The 25245-nt window shown below is 41.8% G+C and overlaps 1 long non-coding RNA gene across 8 annotated transcripts in view; it reads left to right on the forward strand.

The window, feature by feature from the left end:
* LOC147458667 (uncharacterized) overlaps positions 1 to 25245 on the forward strand; it is a 96752-nt gene that overhangs the window by 65338 nt on the left and 6169 nt on the right. The window contains exon 3 of one of the 8 annotated variants that reach the window (XR_015187776.1): positions 9348 to 9419. The exons of 5 other annotated variants lie outside the window; for them this stretch is intronic. This is a non-coding gene — a long non-coding RNA (uncharacterized LOC147458667). Of the gene's footprint in view, positions 1 to 704; positions 724 to 9347; positions 9420 to 21967; positions 22308 to 25245 lie in introns of those variants that run through there. 2 more of the 8 variants (XR_015187787.1, XR_015187789.1) reach the window with 2 other exon arrangements.

Genomic DNA, 25245 nt, shown 5'->3' on the forward strand with positions numbered 1-25245 from the left:
TCTCTCTCTCTCACACACACACACACACACACACACACACACACACACACACACACAGAGCTCACTCTTGGGATAGATTCCTACGACGTTAAAACTCTCTTCTTCTTCTTCTCCTTGTGTGTGTGTGTGTGTGTGTGTGTGTGTGTGTGTGTGTGTGTGTAAATAGTAGGGCGGCATTGATTGGATCAAGATAGGTCGATAATATGAAAGAGATCGTGGAAAATCACAAGAGGTCGCACAACAAGTAGCTTATTATGAAATGGTCGATCGAGGGGAGAGACCTTAACAGCTACAAAGGTTGAGGTAGGAGCATGTTGGTCATGTTGATCAGCATTGTTTATAGGGAGAGAGCGGCTTTGATAGCTCATGCTACCAGCTTCATAAAGCATTGTAGTATACTTTGATCAGTCGAGAGCAATTCCATTGCAGCCAAGCCGAGAGAGAGAGAGAGAGAGAAGTTTTAACTTCGTAGGAACAATCCAAAAGACCTTAAAGATCTATCCGACGAGGAGTGAGGGGGAGGGAGGGACAAAGGGGGGTGGTGGGAGGAGAAGAAGAAGAAGAGACTTTTAACATCATAAGAACTATCGCAAGACATCTCATAGATCTACACACACCCAAACACAAAGAGAGAGAGAGAGAGAGAGAGAGAGAGAGAGAGAGAGAGAGGCCTTTAAACACTCACATTTCTTTTGTTTTAAAAGCTCTAGGTTGGGTGATATCCTGCGGGCAAGATAATGCACAACTTTGGTGGCACTTCAAAGACTGTAAAATTAAAAAGAGGTACAGGTATAATATCATTTGATAGAATTCCAAAGGGGTAATGGAGAATGTCCAAACAAAATGGAGAAATCCCCCCCCCCCCCACCCCCCCCCAAACGACACGTGGCAAGAGCTCCTTCCTTTGATCAGTGCACCCTGCAGCTCCGACGATACAACAGGCAGGAGAGAGAGAGAGAGAGAGAGAGAGAGAGAGAGAGAGAGAGAGAGGTGGCGATGTCTCAAGCCATATTGTTGGGCCGCTTTGAGCACGATTGCTCTAGCCCTGCCGTAGGGTCACATTGACTTGCACCCCTCCCTCTTCTCTCGCTCTCTCTCTCATAGCTCGCTCTTGGGATAGTTTCCTACGACATTAAAACTCTCTTCTTCTTCTTCTTCTTCTTCTTCTTCTCTCTCTCTCTCTCGTAGGGTGGCATTGATTGGATCAAGATAGGTCGATAATATGAAAGAGATCATGGAAAATTACAAGAGGTCGCACAACAAGTAGCTTATTACAAAATGGTCGATCGAGGGGAGCGGCCTTAATAGCTGCAAAGGTTGAGGTAGGAGCATGTTGGTCATGTTGATCAACATTGTTTCTAGGGAGAGAGCAGCTTTGATAACTCATGCTACCAGCTTCATAAAGCATTGAAGTATACTTTGATCAGTCAAGCGCAATTCCATTGCAGCTAAGCCGGCAGAGAGAGAGAGAGAGAGAGAGAGAGAGAGAGAGAGAGAGAGAGAGAGAGAGAGAGAGAGAGAGAGAGAGAGAGAGAGGTGTTCTAACTTTGTAGGAACAATCCAAGAGACCTCGACGATCTATCCAATGAGGAGTGAGGGGGAGGGAGGGACAGTGGGGGGTGGCGGGAGGAGGAGGAGAAGAAAAGAATTTTAACATCATAAGACTATCGCAAGACATCTCATAGATGTACACACACACAAACACACACACACACATGCCTTTGAACACTCACATTTTTTTTGTTTTAAAAGCTCTAGGTTGGGCGATATCCTACGGGCAAGATAATGCACACTTTGGTGGCACTCAAAGACTGTAAAATTAAAAAGAGGTACAGGTATAATATCATTAGATAAAATTCCAAAGGGGTAATGGATAATATCCAGACAAAATGGAGAACCCCCCCCCCCCCGTGGCCCCTCAGACACATGGCAAGAGCTCCTTCCTTTGATCAGTGCACCCTGCAGCTCCGACGACACAACAGGCGAGAGATAGATAGATAGATAGATTTTATTATCGTCCTTGGAGGTCAAATATGACCTATGGGACCAAAGTTACATGTGATGTAGTATGTGTATGGCTGATGAGTGACTCTCGATGCTCCAAAATTGTAGTGATGAGAGTCGCAATGGAGAGCCCACACTTTGGCTGGGAGAGGAAAGTGTGTAGGTCTAAGTTATGGCTGAAAATGTGAGAGAAGCAAGTTCGGATGTGATCAAAAGCTGAGCACTCTAGTAGTGTGTGGTACTCAGACTCTCGAACTTGCAGTGAGCATAATGTGCACAATCGATTTGACTCTTCTCCATTGCCCCAACGCCCTATCTCGCATCGAAGGAAATGGGAGCTAAGCCGAATTGCTGCGATAGTGCGTATCGCGGACAAGGGAATAGGCTCAAGCATGTAAGTGTGAGTACGGTTTCCTCTCTCAGCGAAGAACATGGTTTTGTAGTTGGGGGCAATATAGGTGGTGTAATGTATGAAGCGTGACCCACCGGATTTCTCCCAAGCCGTAATACATTGGCGTTGTAGAAAAGCTTCATTCACTTGAGAGTCAATTGAAGCATCATGTAGCAAGTGTAATGCATCCCATCTCCCAAACCACTTCTTTATGTCTTGCATCCATCCCGTGCTCAAGATCTTGCTTTTATGCGTCTTTTGAACTTTTTTGCTTGCTTCCCATGCAATTGTAGGAAGTCGATGTGAGGGGTTTTGACGCATCTTTATCATGTACTCCACAACCCTTTCCATGCCCATAACCTCAATTGGAAGAGATCCCGACTCAAGAAGTAAGAGCATATATGGTGTTCGTGTCTTAACTTGGAGAAAGTTTGTAAGAAAACGCTTTTGGACATTCTCAAACTCTTTCCAAGTAGACTTTGAGATGCTCCCGCCCCACACTTCAACTCCATAAAGAAGAACAGGTGTCACCAATGCATCAAAAAGATACTTCTTGAGAACCCAACACTTGATGTTTCCCGCATTACACATGTTCTCAAATGCATAATATGCTCTCTTTCCCGCTTCCAAACGACGCATAGCACATTCATGCCACTTGTGATTGGATGGAACCTCAAGGCCAAGGTACTTAAAGCTCTCAACAACTTCAAGTGTCTCGTTGTTGTACACAATGCATGGCTTCTCCTTATGGTTGGTTTTCACAAGCATAACCTTTGTTTTGGATTCATTTACAATCAGCCCACTATGCAAGCAAAAGTTCTCAAGGACAACCATAAGCTTTTGTGCATCTTCTAAAGTGTGTGCTAGAAGCACTACATCATCCGCATACAACAAAAGCATGATTACTGCATTGCAAATAGTGACCTCTTCAATGCCTTCTTCTTGCATAAAGTCAAGTACCATTTGTTCCAATTGATCGATACATAGACCAAAGAGAGTTGGTGACAATGGACATCCTTGTTTAACCCCAATAGTGCTTACAAAAATTTTTGAAATTTCTCTTCCCATGCGCAATTGACAAATCACCTTCTCATAGATTCGAGAAACCGCAAGCATAAACTCACTTGGCACTTGGAGTTCTTCCATCCTTCTCCACAAATTGTTACGTGGAATCATATCAAAGGCTTTCTTAAAGTCCACAAAACAACAATACAATCGCTTGCCTTTCAACCGACTTTCCTCCATGAGAACACGAAGAGTGACAAGATGATCAATGGTGCTATGGCATCGACGAAAACCCGCTTGTCCCTTTGCACGCTTGTCATTCTCTTCAGCCCAATCACTCAATTTCATCTCCATTATGCACCCAAACAACTTTGCCATAATAGACCCAATCATTATAGTCCGGTAGTTGCTTACATTCTTTACATCCCCTCCTTTATGCAAAGGCTTAACCCAATTAGTACTCCAATCATAAGGCATACCATGTTGAAGTGCAAGGTTGAACATATCACACATCCACTCATGGGTAAAATCTCCCGTCCATTTGATCATCTCTGGCTTGATACCTTGAAGATCTCCTGCTTTGCGAGTGGCCAACTTTTCAAGCCCACCGCATACATCCTCAATAGTAAAAAAAGACGGCATACATGGGAGTGAACCATAAAATGGCATTTTTTCAGTATTTTCTTGCTCATATAATTGCCTACAATGTGTGTACATATCCACTAGACTCAAGTTACCAAAATTCTCAACCCGCTTGCCTCTCAAGTTTCTCCAAAATCTTCCACATGCATGTGCCTTTTCTTGGACTTGAAATTCTTGTTGCTTTACTTCCCATCTTCTTCTCTTCTTTTGAATCAATGCCTTGTATGTACGCAAATGACTTTGATAGTTGTCTTTGTCCATAGTTGCATCAAGCTTTATCAAGGACTTTCGAGCATCTTGACATTCTTTATCAAACCACCTTTTGCGTGATCTATCTTTGTGGATACCATGGAGATGCTTTATGGCAAAGCATTCTTCCGCACAAGAACAAATAGCTTTCTTGAAAGCTTCCCATTTAGTTTCCAATGGTGCATCACATTGAAGCTTTGTCATCCATAATTTTTGCTCAACCATTTCAATGTACATTGGTGCCCGTTTGAAATCCATACATAGTGATAACTTCTCTTTCCTTTGGTTGAGATTATCATGCTTAGTTGCTTCTCCACATGAAAGGTCAATACATAAGGTGCGATGGTCGGATTCCGGGGTCCATTGACCAAACATAAAACTCTTTATGCGATACATGATGGCTTCAGAGAGTAGCATATAGTCAATCACACTATCCCCATTATGTCTTCTACATGTAAATCCATTGGTTCCACTCCACAAAGATACACCATTGGCAATGAGCATACCCGTGCTATTACACATGTGTAAAAGTAACTTTCCATAGTGATCCGGCTCTTTCTCATCCATTGAAGTACGATCATACAAGTGAACTTCCTCCAACTCCCTTGAAATGTATGGCATATCAAATTGTTGAGTATCATGTTGCAATGTTTTTGTGCGAGCATTCATATCCCCAAATACAATAACATCACCTTCACCTTTGAAATAAGCAATGTCCTCTTCCAAATCAGAAAATGGTTGATCTCTATCCATGCAAGCATAAAAGGGAGAATCATGATGAGGAATGTAGCAACCGGCTACAAAAATGGGTGCTCTTTTTGGTGTCATAATTTTCAGCCATACATAACGTTTGTACTTGTCATCTTTCACAATTGATACAAAATCTTCCAATCCTTTCTTAACCATACATGCTAACCCTCCTTGTCCTCTTCGTTGCTTGAGATTCTTTGACCACATCAATGAATGTACATTGTAATCCTCCAAGCCGTTAATCCTTTGTGTATCATGCTCCCAAGTTTCAACGAGAAGTACAACATCGGCTTTGCTTGTTAGTTCATCAATGCCAACCCCCGCATTCCATGAGTATCCATTACAATTCCAAAAGCATATTTTCAATTGTAACTCGGTCTCATAGGTCACGCATCCCTATTTGCTTGAGAGACTTGCCTCCTCCTTGGGCACATTTTCTTCATGAGAGATCTCCTTGTTTTTATTATTCTTTTCCTCATATGCCTTGCGACGCATATTTTGTTGCTTAATAGTGCGATCTTCACATACAAAACATTTTGTATCCCTCAAATAGATCCAACTATTATCAAGGATAATCTTTCGCTTGGTCTCATCCGGCATGGTGCATACAATTGGCCGTTCTCCCGAGCGAGGAGCTCCTTGCTTCCCCACTCTATGTGCTCCATATACCATAACTCCGGACATGCCAAAGTGGGTTTTGAAGAAATCTTCAATAACAATGGCAAGAGAAGGAGGTGTCTCTAACTTGTCTTCGGGAATTCCACGAATAACAATGTTCTTGGAACGTCGCTCCCGTTCCTTCAACTCCTCCACATCCACATTCTCAACATTCTTTGTTTGAACCATAGCTTGCATGAGTGAGGAATTAGAAACCACATTGCTACCACATACATCAGCCCAAGACTTGTTTGTGCATACATTTTTCATGTCGCATACATCCCGGCTCATAGTGTCAAATTTCTCCTCTTTCAATACATGGTCATGCTCTACTTTGCTCATCCGCTCCTTCAAAGCATTCAAGTCCACAAGAGAGCGTTTACATTCCTTGACTTCCTCTTCAAGTTGCATCAAACGTGTTGTTTGCATCTCAAGTGTCCTCTTGAGATTCTCATTCTCAACCACAAGTACCCTTAGTGCGCCATTCTCCATTGCAAGTGCTCGTAAGTCTTCGCCTTGTTTGTTTACGGTCTCTTGCAATGATACCAAGTACGCCATGATCATGGTTTCCGATGTCGTTGGTTGGGTGGTTGTGTTGCTATCTCCATACTTAGGAGATTTTGGATCATTTTCCACCATGGTTGTGGACCTTGTTGAAGAAGAAGAACCCTTGCGAGTGCCGGAAGACATTGTATGTAAAATAGGAGATGAGAATCAATTTTGTTGAACCTGTTCACTTCGGAAATGCTGCTACAGAAACGCCTTTCATAACTCTGAAAATTTCTGTCTTTACATCAATGCGTAGAGGACTTCGTGCTCTTCGATTGAGGCTATAGAGCACCCAAATCGGAGTTCGGATGAAGAAGTTATGATCAAAAGAGTGGACTGCTGTCTACTAGGTCAAAAAACGGCTGCACTGAGAGAGAGAGAGAGAGAGAGAGAGAGAGAGAGAGAGAGAGAGAGAGAGAGAGAGAGAGAGAGAGGTGTGGCGGCGTCTTGAGCCATATTGTTTGGCCGCTTTGAATACGACTGCTCGAGCCATGCCGTAGGGTCGCATTGACTCGCACCCCCCCCCCCCCCCTCCTCTCTCTCTCTCTCTCTCTCTCTCTCTCTCTCTCTCTCTCTCTCTCTCTCTCTCTCTCTCTCTCTGCTCGCTCTTGGGATAGTTTCCTACGACGTTAAAACTTTCTTCTTCTTCTTCTTCTTCTTCTTCTCCTCTCTCTCTCTCTCTCTTTCTCTCTCTCTCTCTCTCTCTTTCTCTCTCTCTCTCTCTCTCTCTCTCTCTCTAAATAGTAGGGCGGAATTGATTGGATCAAGATAGGTCAATAATATGAAAGAGATCATGGAAAATTACAAGAGATCGCACAACTAGTAGCTTGTTACGAAATGGTCGATCGAGGGGAGCGGCCTTAATAGCTGCAAAGGTCGAGGTAGGAGCATGTTGGTCATGTTGATCAACATTGTTTCTAGGGAGAGCGCGGCTTTGATAACTCATGCTACAAGCTTCATAAAGCATTGTAGTATACTTTGATCAGTCGAGCGCGATTCCATTGCAGCCAAGCCGGCACACAGAGAGAGAGAGAGAGAGAGAGAGAGAGAGAGAGAGAGAGAGAGAGAGAGAGAGAGAGAGAGAGAGAAGTTCTAACTTCGTAGGAACAATCCAAGAGACCTCAAAGATCTATATGAGGAGTGAGGGGGAGGGAGGGACAGAGGGGGGTGGCAGGAGGAGAAGAAGAAGAAGAGACTTTTAACATCATAAGAACTATCCCAAGACATCTCATAGATCTACACACACACACACACACACACAAACAAAGAGAGAGAGAGAGAGAGAGAGAGAGAGAGAGGCCTTTAAACACTCCTTTTTTTTTAATGAGCTCTAGGTTGGGTGCTATTCTACGGGCAAGATAATGCACATCTTTGGTGGCACTCAAAGACTGTAAAATTAAAAAGAGGTACAGGTATAATATCATTAGATAGAATTCCAAAGGGGGAATGGAGAATGTCCAAACAAAATGGAGAAATCCCCCCCCCCTAGACACATGGCAAGAGCTCCTTCCTTTGATCAGTGCACCCTGCAGCTCCGACGACACAACAGACGAGAGAGAGAGAGAGAGAGGTGGTAGCGTCTCGAGCCATACTGTTGGGCTGCTTTGAATATGCCTGCTCGAGCCATGCCGTAGGGTCTCATTGACGTGCAACAATCTAGTAATTGACACACGTAGAGAGAGAGAGAGAGAGAGAGAGAGAGAGATGAGTGAACTAAACCGAGTCCTGAGGCTTGACCATTTAGTGTAGGCGACTGTCGACTCTGGACTCCGAAATTCAAAAGGAAGGAAGGGGAGAGAGAGAGAGAGAGAGAGAGAGAGAGAGAGAGAGTCGCAACCGGCAAGTGTGAGAGAGGGAATTTATGGATAGAACTAATGATGGGCGGCGTTCAAATTTACTGAGAGAGAGAGAGAGAGAGAGGAGAAAAAGAGATATAGAGAGGGGGATTCCTACCCCTTGACATGTGGCGCTCTTAGGAGCATTTGGTGAGTGGGACAATTTTTAACGACCGGAGCGGGTGAGTGTTAAGAGAGGCAACCGGCAAGTGAGAGAGAGGGAATTTATGGATAGAACTGATGATGGGCAGCGTTCAAATTTACTTTGTGCGAGTGCTTCAAGTTGCGCACGTGTGTGTGTGTGTGTGTGTGTGTGTGTGTGTGTGTGAGAGAGAGAGAGAGAGAGAGAGTACTTTTCTTGATCTACAAAGGGTTTGAGGGTAAGATGGGCCATGCCGTCTTCGGCGGCGCCGTTTTACTAGTGGATATAGAGGATCAACCATTCATGATATGGCTCTTTACCAATCTTTGAAAAATAAAAATTCTTTTGAAACATGTTAAGTGCTTAAGTGAAAAGGGAGTTTAGGAGATGAAAAGACACTTGAAAGTGAAAAGTCAAAAGACCTTTTGTACCCAAATAAAGAGGTGGTGAGTTTCACATTGGTATATTTGTGTTTCTCTTCTCGTTTATTTTTCCTTTAGTATTTTTTTCTCTTTAAAGTGTCCTTTGTGTGTGTGTGTGTGTTGTGGCCGTCCTCCTCACGTCCAACCGATATTGTTGCAAATATATGTGCTTCGTCATTTCGCTCGTTGCTGCATGCTATAGATTAGCGCATTGTTTTTTTTTTTGTTGATGGAATCTTTGAATTAGCAATACCTTTTAATTCTTTTTAATTTATTAGGAATACATTGGGCTATTGGGCATTTCTACTTGCCATTGCTAGTAGGGTCAATTAGATACAAGTGTATGTAGAAGTCTCCATTGTGAGAAAATCGGAGCTACATCCTATCGAATGTCTACAACACCGTATCAACATCTGATGACACCTCAAGCAATCATTTGTGTAGAAAAGGTGGTGCAATGGCAATAACTTGCTTTAAAAAATGGTTCTCATGTTTTTTTGGAGTCCATTTAGGCAAAAATTTAATCGCCTTTACTCATGTCAACATTTAGGGGAGAGTGAAATAGGGGGGTAATGAAAATTTAAAACGCCCCTGTAGGTAGGCAAGCATGTTCCGATAAAAACGACTCTAGTATGTTTTGAGCCGAAGGAAACAAAAGCCTTTAAACATATGAAATGTGTAAAACTGTAGTTTGCATGTAGGTGTCCCACGAGAAACAAAGAGCCAGAGAGATTTTGTCATCCTGGGTATGCTCATGAGCTCCAAGCTAGAGTGGCTCACGCTTCATCTTTTCTTCAAAGCCCTTGCAAGGATTTCTATAAAGCCTTTAGTCTACTTTGGGGAGAACAAACTTTGACTCTTTGTAAACTGTCATCTCTTTGGTGTTCTTTCAACTAGGCTTGTACAACTAGGCTGGTAAAAAGGTGATAAAAAGTTCATATGCGGTTATATGCTATGGATTTCGGAAACAAAGAGAGAACATAGGTAAGAGAGACTTCAAGGTAACTGTTTTCAAAGGCTCCTTACAAGAAGACTGCAAGTTGTGAACATTACAAAGCAACGGTATATATCAACAATGAACTGAAGGAGTACGAGTGGAAGTGCGACGCGAGAGAGTACGAGAAGAAGAGCACGATGATATGGTGAACTCGCTGTACTGTGATGTGTAGAGCATAGTGAGTTCTTATTAGGTTTTTACAAAAGAATATGTGTACATACCTGGTGGCCCGCCCACTTACCTGTGCGACCACATTGGGCTTTATACCCCAACAACCTCCCACTTAAAGTCCAATGTGGTACTTTAAGTGTGAGAGAAGCTACTATACAAGCTAATATACAAGAGATGTAGAGAAGTGATGTACTACCCTACACCTAACTGCTTGCGAAAATGCGCAAAGCTCTCTGAGGGAAGTCCTTTTGTAAGTAGATCAGCAGGATTTTCTGTGGTGTGAACTTTGACAAGCTGAAGTTGCTTATCCTCAAGCATTTCCCTGATGAAATGATACTTCACATCCACATGCTTTGTCTTTGAGTGATAAACTGGATTGCGAGCCAATTGTATAGCACTTTGACTATCACAATATAACACAGGCATCTCTTCTTTGATTCCCAAATCTATTACTAGTCGATTAAGCCAAATTGATTCTTTGCATGCCTCTGATGCTGCAACATATTCAGCCTCTGTAGTAGACTGAGTAACACAATCTTGTAATCTAGAACGCCATGATACTGCTCCACCAGCCAATGTAAAGACATACGCTGACGTAGACCTTCGGTTGTCTAAGTCACCTGCATAATCTGAGTCTGTAAAACCCTTTACACTTAGCTCTTGACTCCCGTAGCATATACGCATACTCTTTGTAGCTTTCAGGTATCTCAATATTCCTTTCATTGCCTCCCAATGTTTCTTGCCTGGGTTTGACATGTATCTACTTACTACTCCCACTGCAAATGCAATGTCTGGGCGAGTAGCAATCATTGCATACATCAAACTACCCACTGCAGACGCATATGGAATCTTATCCATTTCAGTCTGTTCTTCCTCAGACACAGGACAATCTTGTTTGCTAAGTTTCACATATGGTGGCAATGGAACACTCAGTGCCTTTCCCTTCTCCATATTGAAACGTTGCAAAACCTTGTCAATATACTCTGTTTGAGATAACCAAATCAAATTCTTTGATCTATCTCTCTCAATGCGCATACCAAGTATATGACTTGCCTCACCCATGTCTTTCATGTCAAACGATTTTGCCATCTTTGACTTCAAAGCTGAAATTTCTTCCAAGTGTTTGCCAGCAATCAACATGTCATCCACATACAAAATAAGGATCAGCCAACTGCCATCCTTAGCCTTCTTTGTATATAGACAGTGATCGAACTCACTATGTTTGTAGCCTTGAGAAAGCATAAACTTGTGGAATTTATGGTACCATGCCCTCGGTGATTGTTTTAAGCCATAAAGACTCTTTGACAACTGGCATACCCAATCGCTGCTGCATGTAAATTTCCACATCTAAATCACCATGCAAGAACGCTGTCTTGACATCCATTTGGTGCAACACCAAATCTAATATGGCAACCAATGCAAGAAAGCATCTCAATGTAGTCATCTTGACCACCGGAGAGAAGACTTCATCAAATTCAATGCCTTGTTCTTGCTTAAAGCCCTTGGCAACAAGCCTTGCTTTGTACTTTGGCTGACTATCATGAGCAGTGATCTTATACCTGTAAACCCATTTACAAGGAAAAGCCTTTTTGCCCTGTGGTAATTTAACTAGCTTCCATGTCTTGTTTTTATGCCGATCTGTCATCTCTGACTGCATGGCCAATTGCCAATTGCCAATTCCCGAAGTCCTTCATTTGCACTGCTTCCTTGTAACATGAAGGCTCATTGCAATCAATCAACATGACATAGTTCATAGATGGAACAAACCTATCAGGAGGTCGCGTGACACGTCCAAATCTACGCACAATAGGTGGCTGAGGCTCAGCCACAACCTGTGGTTCCACTCTATCCTGTCCTTGCTCCTCTTGAGCCCTGACATTTTGTCTTGCACGTGCAGGTCCATCTTCTTGGAAGACAACTCTTCTAATCTCCTCAACCCTCTCTGGTTTAGAATGATATTTGGAGTCATTAAAGTGAACATCATTGCTGCGGACAACCTTTCTGGATTTGGGATCCCAAAGTCTGTACCCCATCTGACCAGAATTACCATAGCCTAGAAAGATGCACTTTCTACTCTTTGGCTCAAGTTTGTTCCTAAATTCCTTTGGAACGTGAGTATATGCCTCACAGCCAAAGACTCTGAGATGCTTGTATGAGGGCATTTTGCTTGACCATACCATCTCTGACACTGAATCCTTCTGCAAAACCTTGCTAGGAGATCTATTTACAAGATGAATAGTTATTGATACAGCTTCAGCCCAAAACCCATCTGGTAGCTGTGCATTAGACAACCTTCTCTTGTATGGTCCTATTCATCCTCTTAGCAACACCATTTTGAGGATTGTAAGGAGCAGTAAGTTCACGTTTTATACCTTTTGACTCACAAAAGTCCTGAAAGGCCTTTGAAACATACTCTCCACCATTGTCAGTGCGTAAGCATTTAAGCTTCCTTCCACTCTGATTCTCCACAAGTGTCACAAACGTTTTGAAAACACTAAACGCTTCATCCTTGTGCTTGAGAAAGTAAACCTATACTTTCCTCGAGTAATCATCTATAAATGTCATAAAGTAAGAAGCTCCCCCTAGAGATAGGTTAGGCATAGGTCCACACAAATCACTATGAACAAGTGCCAACTGTGTATCTCTTCTACTGCTTCTATGCTTATGTGGCTGTTGTGTTTGCTTACCATAGAGACAATGTTCACAGAATTCAAAATCATTAAATGAAAATCCAGGCAAATAACCAGAACGAGACAAGATTTCCATTCCCTTCTTGGACATATGTCCTAACCGGATATGCCACAAAGAAACGTTCGGCTGCTCGGTTACATTGATTACATTTTTAGAGACATTTGATACATAAATCATGTAAAGTCCTCCAGACTTTACTCCATGTGCTACTGTCATAGAACCCTTGGATATCTTCCACATGTTCTGTCCAAAAATGGTGACGTAGCCAGCATCATCAAGTAAACCTGTGCTGATCAAGCTCTTTGTAATTGCGGGAACATGTCTCACATTCTTCAGCGTGAAAGAAGAGCCATTCTGAAACTTCAACTAAACATGTCCAACACCTAAGATCTCACATGTCTGCCCATTGCCTAGCCGAACATGATCTTTAGTGGTCACATAAGAGGTAAACCACTCCTTGTTTGGAGACACATGAAGTGATGCCCCTGAGTCTATAATCCAGTCACTCAGTGCATTTCCATCAGATGTTGTATTCTTCAAGAAGTAGATGTCTCCTGACACTAGACTGTCATCCTCTGCAACAGTGTTTGTCACATTTATTTCTTGAATCTTCACTGAGGACTTGTTCTTCTCACCATGGTCTTCAGCTTTCTCTTTGCCTTTTTCTGCTTTCCATTCTCTGCAGTCTCTTTTCATGTGACCCCTATTGCCACAATGGTAGCATTCTATGTCACTCTTGCCTTTAGCACTGCGGGACTTGTTATGAGACTGATTCCTCTTTCCACCTTTGTACTTTTCTTTGGTCCTTCCCCTGACAACTAAGGCTGTTCCTTTGCCTTTGTCCATTGTCTTTCTATTGGTTTCTTCAGTAAGCAGACTTCCTTCTACACCTGCTATGTTCAAACCATCTGGAGCTGCAGAATTACTCAAAGCTGTGCGAAAAGTGTCCCAAATTTCCGGCAATGTGATCAACAAGAACATAGCTCTAACAGGTTCATCAAACTTGACACCTTGAGCTGACAACTGACTGTAGATTGTGTTGAATTCATTCAGATGATTGGACATAGGTGTCCCTTCTTTCATCTTCAAGTCAACAAGCTTCTTAAGCCAGTATACCTGTGAAGCTGCACTCTGCTTCTCATAAAGACCACTCAGCTTTAACCATGCTAGATAAGCCGACATCTCGTCTGCTACATTGAAGTAAACGCTTTCTGCCAAAGTCAGCATAATGGTAGAAAGTGCCAATTCATCCATTTCGCTCCATTCATCTTCGTCCATATCTTCTGGTTTTATCCCCTTGAGCTTTATAGGTTTTATCTGCTTCTTTTGTACCAACACGTGCCAAATCTGCTTCTTCCACAATGGGAAATTGGTTCCATCTAGCTTCTTGATATTGTAAAGAGCAGTGTCCGGTGATCTAGCCATAGCTACGCTTCATAGTGGTTTACTTTCCTGGGAAAAATTCGGCAGAGTTTCCCCTGTAAACTGACCTCTGAACCAATATCAACCTGTCAAATGAACCAAGAAAGCTTCAGATTCTGCATAAATTTCGGCAGAGTCTCCTTTGTAAAATGGCTCTGGTGTACTCAAAAAACAGCTCAAAAAACACTGTCTCTCTGACACTATAAGCTGCGGGTAAACCTGTCCTGCACCTGTACTGTCTCTCACTGTCATGTAAGCATAGACTGTGACAATGCCTCAACGGCAGTAAAGCAAAGATGCAATCCCAACTGTCTAACTCACAGTCAATACATCCTAGCTGCCTATCTAAGGGTGCTCGAGGGATCGCTCCAAGACCTGTATCACCGAAAGGATCTCAACATTCGAGAATCCACTAGCTCAATAAAACCTCACTCAACCCTCAACAAAGGCTGTAGTAAATTTGACAGTACATAGACTTCCCACAAAGTCATACATCCACAAATTTCCCACTATATGTTGTAACCGCTGCGGCGGTTGTTTGCTGCGTGACTCACAGCCAGCAAACCCTCAACAAACATACATCATCTCTGACAATACATCCCATGTGGAAGTACCTGCAATGTCAGGATGAAATCTGGAATATCAAGCAGCAAACACAAGCTACCTGATGAACTAGTGAATGTTGCCTACAGTCTGTGTGTAGATGCGCCCGTGTCGTATGTGACACGCCTCCAAGAACTGTGAGCCGTCCTTCGATGTGTAGACAGCCACAAATCAACACTCTGGGAGTGTCGATATCCTCAGCACCTGCGGTCGTAGGCCAAAAACCCCAAATTTGCAGAGTTGGATCTACATCCGTCGAGACCACGTAGTCGAAAATGGCCTGCGCAGACCTTTGTCAAAGCCGAACGGTGGCCGAGCTGACCTCAGAATTTCACTCCAATCTGAGTTGGTGACTCTAGCCTCCTGCAGTGCTACCCCGAGCCTCGATCTGAGTTCTGATACCAGTTGAAGGAGTACGAGCGGAAGTGCGACGCGAGAGAGAGTGCGAGAAGAAGAGCACGACGATATGGTGAACTCGCTCTACTGTGATGTGTAGAGCATAGTGAGTTCTTATTAGGTTTTTACAAAAGAATATGTGTACATACCTGGCGGCCCGCCCACTTATTTGGGCGACCACATTGGGCTTTATACCCCAACATGAACATTATATGTTGTTGGTGAAACTCTAGCTTGATAGAAAAAGGTTACAATGGTGTCTATTACCTCTGTGTGTGTGTGTGTGTGTGAGAGAGAGAGAGAGAGAGAGAGAGAGCGAGAGAGAAGGCACTCCCACTCCTCCTCAGTCACCTGTTCACCGTGCTGTTGTGCGCTTTCCAAGTAGTTGTGCAATCATCTTAAACTTATGAATGTTGGTAGGCTCTCAAGACCCACCGGATAATGCATCGATGGTCGTCTTCCCCGTCTCCACTCGATTCGTGCAATCAAGAAACTATAGATCACATTGTAAACTACCTCAAATTCTCTAGCCATGTCTGATCCCCGCACACCTTGGTCTAGAGGTGCACAGAGATCAGAACCATCGGGTTATAATCTCGTCTTGATTGGCCATTACCTTGTGTAAACTACCTAGAGAGCTATGGTCGTAAGTGAAGCCACCGTTTTGTGGTTTGCGTAGTGCGAGAGTGCTCTCACTTCTCTAAAGTACTTTGAAGAAGAGCTTCTTTATTATGCTTCTTGCTCACCATTGCTTCATAGCAGCTCCTTATTCAAGGGATTACTATGCACATTGACATGCATGCTTCCATTCTGAGATATTGTGTCGTTGAAAGCTTTCCAACCTAATGTTGTGTCCGTGGAGAGAAAGAGAGGAAGAAAGAGAGAGATAAACAGAAAGAGAGAGAGAGAGATAGAGCAGGTAAGAGCTCTACGCATTGACGTAAGCATTTCATGATATTTTGTAGCTTTTGGCGTCGCCATGACCCGCGGTCTAATTTCATCATAAGTAGGAATTTAAGCTCTAAAATCAAAAACTAAGTATAGGCAGGGTATTGGGGCATCATTGCTAAGCATTTATATGCATTCTGGGTCGAAAACGACTAGGTCAAAAACTCACTGCTGTTAATAATCGCAATTTTTGCACTTGACCTAAAGTGAGATTTGAGACCATTAGCATGTGTGCTTAGGTCTTATAAACATGTCCTAGAAGTTTCGTGACGTTTGGATGTCTTTTGATGTTGTAACGGATGTGATTTGTTTGCCGATGAGCGATTAGCTTTTGGAGATTTCGGTCATTTGAGTGTAGCTTGAGTTAGATGCGAGTGTTTGTTGTTTTCCAAGAGATTGAGAACCTCTTGTAGTCTCTATGCACTTATCGAGTCAGCTTCGACCCATGGATTGACAATTATATTCGTGGTCCTCGCTATGTCTGCAATAAGATAGGAGTGAGGTTAGACACCCGTCCGACATTTGGCGCCACTGCCGGGGATCGAAGAGACCTGAACTAGGAAAAAACACGAGCGTTTTGTGAAGTTATCCTTTAACTTCCTCTAAGATCTCCTAGAGTCAAAACTTTCTTTTTAAAACCACATAGCTTAAGATTGTCGTCTTTTGGTGTGTAGAGGTTGCATGGAAGTAGAATTGTAGAATCGTAGAATTAGATTAGGATTTTGAGAATGATTGATGGACAAGACAAGTCTTAAGATCGAGGTTTAGAAAACCATAAAAAACAAGAAAACGAGTGTTTGTGGACACTTTCCACAACCACATTGCAGTAGAACGTAGGAGTAGGGTAAGTAGAATCCGAAGTGGATTTCAAAACATTGCTCTCTTCAAAAGAATCAATTGTCAGTTGTTATGTGAAGTTGAAGAATTTCAGGTCTACGATTAGAAATAGCACCAGAAGACTGTCAACCACTCAATCCGATTAGAGAGTATGCTTTAAAAGTTGTGTGAACCAGTGGGTAAGCTCAAGGACACAATGAGGTAAAAATTTCAAGAGTTTGCAAAAACTCAGATTATTTACTTTTTCTCGATATTTTAGGCCAAATTAAGTTTTGACATGACTCAGAGGCTTGAAATAGCTCATGAAAAGGTTGTCCAGTGAAAAGTTTCAAAAAAGTGAACAATGTTAATACCAGAGACTCTATGCATGTGTCCAAACAACTTTTGTAAAGGCTCAGAGAATTTGGATCACCAAACTGACCCAAAACTGGATAAAAAGTGAATTTTGTACTGACTTTCGCGAACACGAGTGTAAATTGAGAAAACTTTGCTTAAACTCAATGAAACTTGATTCATAGGCTTATATCACGATTATTTACTTTTGTCTCATTTTTCAACTTTTTTTATCAAGTCATCATACCTCTAGTTTTAGCATGTTGTATTAAGCCCACAAACCAAATTTGGTAAGATTTGGATCATTGGATTGAAAATTGTGGCCAAATTTGCAAAGTTAGATTGCAGATACAAAACTGATGACCATTTGAAAAAAAATTGTCCAAACTTGATGATACTTGGTTAGGGAGCTTAAGTTGAGTTGCTTAACGAGTTTGTATCAACATTTTGGCAAAAAGTTGCAAAAAAATCTAAGTAGTAAATAATCGCAATTATTTACTTCTGCTACAAAATTGGACAATTTTGCACATTTGAGTATACCACAAGGTCAAGCATATCAAGTAGACTCCACGAATCAAATTTGGTGAAATTTGAATCACAAAATTGAGACTTAAGCCAGATTCTTGGAATCAGAGTCTGCGGCGGACGGTAAACAGTTGATAACTTGAACAAATTTTGTTAAACTCGGTGAAACTTGTCCAGAGACCTTAACAAGTTGAATACTTGGCAAAACAAGCTTAAAAGTGCAAAAAACGACAAACGAGCAAAATGTTGGGGAATCATCTCCACCACCATTGGAGTAAGTTCACAGATAATCATAGCTCAATTCCGCGTGGTCACAGCAAAAGATATGTCAGAAGACATCATAATGGGAATGCCAATGACCCAGAAGATGTTAGAGATGCAGAATTTAAACATGACGGAGTCATCACAGACATCAAAGAATGAAGACCAAGACTGGCCACCCGCGGACGACAGCACAAAGTCCTCAAGCACAATTCAAATGGAAGATCTTATTGTAGATGATTCATCTCCATCAATCAAAACTTAAGAAGAGCTTTAAGCAAATCAGGCAATAGCAATTGCAGATTAAAAAAAACAAAGAACAACCACGATAGCTATTGAGCAGAGAATGCCACCAAAGCCAAAAGTTAAGAAGAACGAGGTTGCAGACAACCAGGAAGAAACAATAGGAAGTCCAAAGATTAATCATACATTGCCAACTGAATCAGTTGTTGTGAGTCAGATTGGAAAAGAAAGTCTCAAGCTACCCTCCATAGAGACACATTTAGATCAAGATGAGACCTTGACAAAAGCAGGACATAAATCTTCAATAGAGCCAACAATGAGAATAGCTATAGTTCTCAGCAGTACAAAAGGAGCAAGTGTCAGATGCAATGTTCTACTGGATAATAAAGCAAAGTACAATATGGCTGCAGACAACATTCAGAGCATTCTAGAGATTACTCCATGCAAACATAATAACAAAACAATGCTAGGTTTGCATACAGTTCAAAAAGAAATGGTTGCTACCCTTAGCATCCAAAAACATGAAGAGCAGGTAAAGTTTCAGGTAAAGTCTTCAAAAGATGTGCATGCATATGTCATCCTTGGACATCAGTGGCTAGACCAACACAAGGCCTACAAAGAAGATACAATGCTAATACTCTCTTCTCCAAGAGATAGCAAGCAACAATTACAAATACCATTAATGCTAGATTCACAGTTGCAAAAGTCACAAGAATCAAAGACAAATCTTGCAGACAAAGGTAAAGCTAAAGTGTACCTTCCACCGATTAGCAAAGGTGTGACAACATATACCTCAACATCAAAGAACCCTCATGGATCAACTTCTTCAAGCAAGTTGGGCTTTCAAAATTTCAAGTCAATTGCTGACCCAACTGAAACATCGAAGGAGACACCCAGAAAAGCAAGGATATATTAGCCAAAGTACACAAGAAAGAAAAGGAAAGTCAAGAAAGTGTTTGTTTCAAGCAGTTTAGGGTCAATGATCGAGTTTGTATTAAAGATGGGAAATCAACACAGAAAGACAAACACATGGGATGGATAGCATCACAATGGAGCTTAAAAGAACAGGAGTACTATGGAGGTAACAGACAGATATGGGTGCCAAAACCAAATGTTAGAGCATATGAAGTAACTTCAAGTCCCTCCCAAGAAAGAAGGCCCACAAGGTATCAACTTCGACAATATCCTAAGATACCTAAGAAGCACGTAGAGAATAGAACAACATCGAAAGATGCTAAAGTCTACCACAACTCTCAAGAGGATACTAAACAGAGACGGATCTCAAAGGACCTTCCTCTTGGACAAAGATTCTACACAGGTTATACAAAGATTTGGCTACCACTCAGCCATAATCCAACTGCAACTACACCAGACCTGCATGAAGATCTCAAGAACTCAGCAAGACCTAGAACGAGTCAAAGTCAACAAAAGAGATACAAAGGTCATCAAGAGATTTGGGTTCCTAAGTCTTCCAATGCTCCTAGTCAGAAGCCAAATGCCTACAGCCAACAAAGGTCTACAACAACATTAAAGACTCCTATCAATAGGCCTAGAATCAAACAAATAATGGAGTCTTAATAGTCAAAGAAGGACAACCCAATCAACGCGAATGCAAAATTTGAAGAAGATAAAACAGGTATGGCAAAAGAAACCTTCAATGCCTACTTGGTCCTTTACTAATCCTCTTTTTGAGGATTCAATCTTACTTTTACGTGAAGAAATGTTTATAGTAAGCACAAGAATGTAAAAAGTCAAGTCGCCAGGGTGCAAAAAACACTCTTTGGTATAGTCAAAGTCGGGTTGCTGAGCCATAAAATAATCAAAGCATCCCAAAGCTTCAAGTCATATTAAACTCTGTGCTAAGAGTCATAGTTATTAGGCTTATAATCAAGCTGGAAGAGTTGAGCATATCTAAGACATGTCGCTCATGCTGGATGAGATGAGCATAAGAGTCGAAGTCTATTAACTTACAAATGGTGGAGTGTTGTAAAGTCCAACACTCACGCACAATGCACAATAAAATGAGAGCACATATCCTCGATGACGAAAACCATTCTTAAAGGGGTGCCAGCTTGCAAAGCCATGTCATATGCTTTTATGACTACACCATCTTTCTGAAGAACCCCTCAAAATCTTTCTTGCACAGCATATTGTTTTCCATGCATTTCTGTGTATGCATATATAGGATGTCTCATCATTGGACATATGCATTAGACACTCTTTTTTGCTTCTACCTATGCACCTTGAGTGAACTACAATAGGCAACAAATGTTCCATCATGCGATCCTTTCATATTTGCTCCTTTTTAATCCCATATCTATCAGCAAATAATCCCTTGAGTACTTTACTAATATTTTCCATGCTAATAAGTACTCCAATAATGTGCGTATCCCAAAGGCACTTTTTTTCCACTAGGTTTTTTCCCTTTGGTCATCCAGGTATTAGATCCGAATTTAGATCCTCATCATTTTACTTCTCTTGCACATACTTTGTATAAATAAACAGCAGCCTCATCATTATGCTATTACAATGGACAAATGCAACATCATCTCTCACATTAGACATATTCAGACCAATAAAGATGTTGCAGCAAATTGAACCTCATCAACAAATTCAACGACAAATGAAGATAATCAGCCCATCAATAACCAATAAAAAACCTTCCACAACCTCCACGGACACTTCTCAGCAGTGTCCGAGGATGGGCACTAAAATTGAAAAGGGGGAATGCTAACTGAGACGACGTCAGTTAACAAGAGTTGCTAAAGATCAAAGCCTTATGAATTCACATCGAAGATGAATATGAAGAAGTAGTGAAGATTGGAGTTACACACTTTTCACATTTTTCCAAAATGGCCATGTATTGTAATTTCCTGATTTATTTAGCCATTGTGATAATTGTAACGTGTTACAGGCTCAATAAGAGTTCCAAAATGTAAAGCATAGGTCAATTAGTGTACCTAAGTTGCAGATACAATAAGTGTGGAGTCTCAAAGGTCTTGGACGTCGGACATTACAAATTAGACCTTGGGTAAGGTATAAAAGCCAACTTTGTAAAATTTTGATTAAGTTTTGGATAATAGAAACACAGCGTGAGCTAATGGCGCTCACTTCTCTCCTTCTTGCGCTTCCTACTCCCTCCTCGGTTGTCACATTGCAGTCGCATCTGTTACATTGCAACCGCAGGTAAGAGCTCTACGTATTGACGTGAGCATTTAACGGTATTTTGTAGCTTTTGGTGTTGCCGACCCGCTGCTTAATTTCATCATAAGTAGGAATTTAAGCTTTAAAATCAAAAACTAAGTATAGGTGGTGTATCGAGGCATCATTGCTAAGCATTTATATGCATTCTGGGTCGAAAACGACTAGGTCAAAAACTCATTGTTGTTGATAATCGTGATTTTTACACTTAACCTAAAGTGAAAATTGAGACCATAAGCATGTGTGCTTAGGTCTTATAAACATGTCCTAGAAGTTTCGTGACGTTTAGATGTCATTTGATGCTGTAACGGATGTGATTTGTTTGTCGATGAGTGATTAGCTTTTGGTGATTTCGGTCATTTGAGTGTAGCTTGAGTTAGATGTGAGTTGTTTGTTGTTTTCCAAGAGATTGATAACCTCTTGTAGCCTCTATGTACTAGTCGATTCAGCTTTGTCCCATGGATTAAAAATTATATATTCGTGGTTCTCGTTGTGTCTGCAATAAGATAGGAGTGACGTTAGACACCCGTCCCAAACAGTCATATTTGCATGTAGCAATGACCATAAGAATAATATTAGTGTGGTAATTGGTCACAAGTTGAGCACAATCTACAACCATGATAGGTAGAGGGAACAATTTTGAGCGAGCACAATTGTGGAACTACCATGGCACTAAGTGACACGCACCTACAGGCGGCGGGGTGGAGTAAGGGGATCAACGACGGAGTGCGAGCCTGAATTTGGAGGTAAGCATGGCACTACAAGAATGAAGGGCGCCCTTGTGGAACCCGGGCTCGAACCCATGATCCAATGTTCCAACGACTTTTGACATGTGTGCTAATCACCAAGCCGACACACGTGTGTTTGAAAAAGTGGCACCTTGGTTTAATCGTATAGGGAGTAAACTTGGACTGGCCCCTTGTCCAAGTTTAGTGAGTGTCAAAGTTTAGTTTTTAAGGCCATCTAATTGTCGTGGGGTCCCCCGGGATCCATGCCCGAATTGTGCACCGTGGATCCCCTTACCCCCCATCCATGTTATTTAGTCATGAAGAGAGGGGGGGGGGGGGGGGGGGGGGGGGGCAGAGAGAGCAAAACATAGTCACATGATTTTTGTATAGAGTGTATAAAGGGGAGAATCCTTGAATTTGATTATTTCGTAATGGGTATAGAGGGTCAACCATTCACGATGCAGCTCTTTAACCAATCTTGAAAAAATAAAAATTATTTTGAAACATATTAAGTGCTTAAGTAAAAAGTGAGTTTAAGAAATGAAAAGACACCTGAAAGTGGAAAGTCAAAAGACCTTTTGTGTCCATATAAAGAGGTGGTTGGTTTCACAATGGTATATTTGTGTTTCTCTTCTCTTTTATGTTTCCTTTAACATTTTCTTCCGTTTAAAGTGTCCCCTCTCTCTCTCTCTCTCTCTCTCTCTCTCGTCCTCCTCAAGTCCAACTGATATTGCTGCAAATATATGTGCTTCGTCATTGCGCTCGTTGCTGCATGCTATAGACTAGCGCATCGTTTTTTTTTTTGTTGAGGGAATCTTTGAATTAGCAATACCTTTTAATTTTTTTGAATTCATTAGGAATACATTGGGGTATTGGGCCATCCCTACTTGCCATTCCCAGTAAGGTCAATTAGATACAAGTGTATATAGAAGACTCCATTGTGATAAAATAGGAGCTACATACTATCCAATGTCTACACCATTTTATGAGAACTCAAGCAATCATCTATACTATATATAATTGAACTTAAAATTTTCAAGGTGGGAGAGGGCATCCATGTGTCACTCTCTCCTTCATTTCAAGAACCTTAAGAAACAATTTGTTTGAAATGTAACAAGAAGCAAAAAAAGTGATAAAATCACGTGGCCTGCAAAATAATCTCTAATACTAACAAGTGATAAAATCAAGAAGCTTGCCTACAAGCATCGGTCATGAGAAAATTCAGAATGATTCAAATTTTTAAGCAACTCTAAAAGTGGGCGTGTGTTCATCAACCACTACATGGTACAAATGGTTAACGACCTTTACCTTCATAGACGTCTGGGCGAAAAGTGCATGAGAATGTGTAGATTCTGAGCTATCATGTGAGAGATACAGAAGCACAGCCGTGAGAGAGAGAATAGAAGGGTTAGAGAGGACTTTTAAGCAGGGAAAAGAAGGGCAATCAGAAAATTGATCCCTTGGATGTAGTAGGTCCTAATAATAACTGCAAGGCAGGGGCGACATCACTCGTACAGGGATGGCTATATAGGATCAGTAGCATCAACACCAACAAACTAGTAGAATTAGCAGGCAGCTCTGGCTGAGGCCCAGGTCCCCCCTTTCTAGAAATGTAGACTGCACAAAGACTCGAGAGAATATAACCTGGAAGTTGAAGGCAGCTGCACTATAATCCATTGTTGTAAACAACAATTAGGTTATAGGTACTGCCTGTTATAGAATTTGCAGGCTCAGCCCTTGCGTGAATCCTCATCAGGCATGCTCGCAGAGTATAAGATCGAGGTCAGCTGCCTGCACAACATTAAAGAAGTGAGTCTGATGCAGCTAGAAATGCAGGGTACTACTACAGCTACTGCACCTAGTATCGATAGCAAGTGGTTCAGCTTCTCTCATGCTGATAAATTTAACAATCATTATAGTACGCCTTCAGCTATGGATCATTCCTGCTCAGACCCCCTCGCGGACCATTTACCGCCATATTGTCTAGTGCTCCTGCATGCATAGCTATAGTTGTGACATCTGTAGAGATCATCCTCTCTCTCTCTCTCTCTCTCTCTCTCTCTCTCTCTCTCTCTCTCTCTCTCTCTCTCTCTCTCTCTCTCTCTCTCTCTCTCTCTCTCTCTCTCTCTCTCTCTCTCTCTCTCTACGCGACGTCTGCTATAGGCAGAGATACGGGCATTTTCACGCGAAAAGGGAAAAGCCACACACGAGCTTGTCTTTCTGCAGGCATAGAAGAGGGGGACTCTGTGTGTGTGTGTGTGTGTGTGTGTGTGTGTGTGTGTGTGTGTGTGTGTGTGTGCGTGCGCGCGTGCCCGCGCACGACAGTGGTCTTTGCCTCTTGGCTACGAGAGGTCATTGAGACTCTCTCTCTCTCTCTCTCTCTCTCTCTCTCTCTCTCTCTCTCTCTCTCTCTCTCTTGGTTTTGAAGAGTTGACAGTAGAGTCCGTAGGGGTTACACATGAGAGAGTGCACCTCAACAGGCGATTAAAGATTAATGATGGAAGGAGGTAGCAGTTAGTCCCGAGGAGGGCGGCAGACTGTTTCCCACTCGAAAGATGGAGGGCGGCAGCAGTTAGTCCCGAGGCACTCCAAAGAAAAAATCTTTGAGAGTCGCATTATCTCTATCTTAAGTGTGCACAATTCACGAACTTAAGAAACCTATCACCCAGGTCCCAAAACCTTTATACTTTTTACAAACCAGACACTTGGGCATGGAATTTGCACGAGAAAAGAGAAGCCAGACTCTAATTTTGAGCACATTCAATAATATAATATTGAAAAAATTCTTGACTCACTTTCACTCTTACCCTTCTCATGAGTGTTCACTCCTACATCCACCAATCAAACATTTTCATTTTTTATTTTACTATATGACATTTTTCACTAAGAAAAAAGGGAATACACCACTATGGCCTTAGCCCTTTGGGCAGGCCAAAAATGCAAGGTAAGTCAGAAGGCATTTGGTTTGAAATGTAAAAATGAAGAGTAACTACCGAGTACTATGATGGCAGAAAATGAAAAGACTTAGTTTTGACTTTCATTTTTGTCAAAAAGTCACAACACTTAGTGCTATATATATTTATACTATTTAAACTCTTTAGCAAGGCCATGGAGCAGCTTTCAATGCTGAAGGGTGATTACTTTTGTTTTTGTAAAGGGTTGCTCTACTTAGTAGCTTGAGAAAATAACGAACAACGAGTTAGGGTAAAGGAGCCACTTTAGAGACACTCAAGAAAAAAAGTG

The sequence above is a fragment of the Adiantum capillus-veneris genome, chromosome 4, assembly GCF_014529385.1.
Source record: "Adiantum capillus-veneris isolate H3 chromosome 4, ASM1452938v2, whole genome shotgun sequence".
In the NCBI taxonomy this organism is placed as follows: Eukaryota; Viridiplantae; Streptophyta; class Polypodiopsida; order Polypodiales; family Pteridaceae; genus Adiantum; species Adiantum capillus-veneris.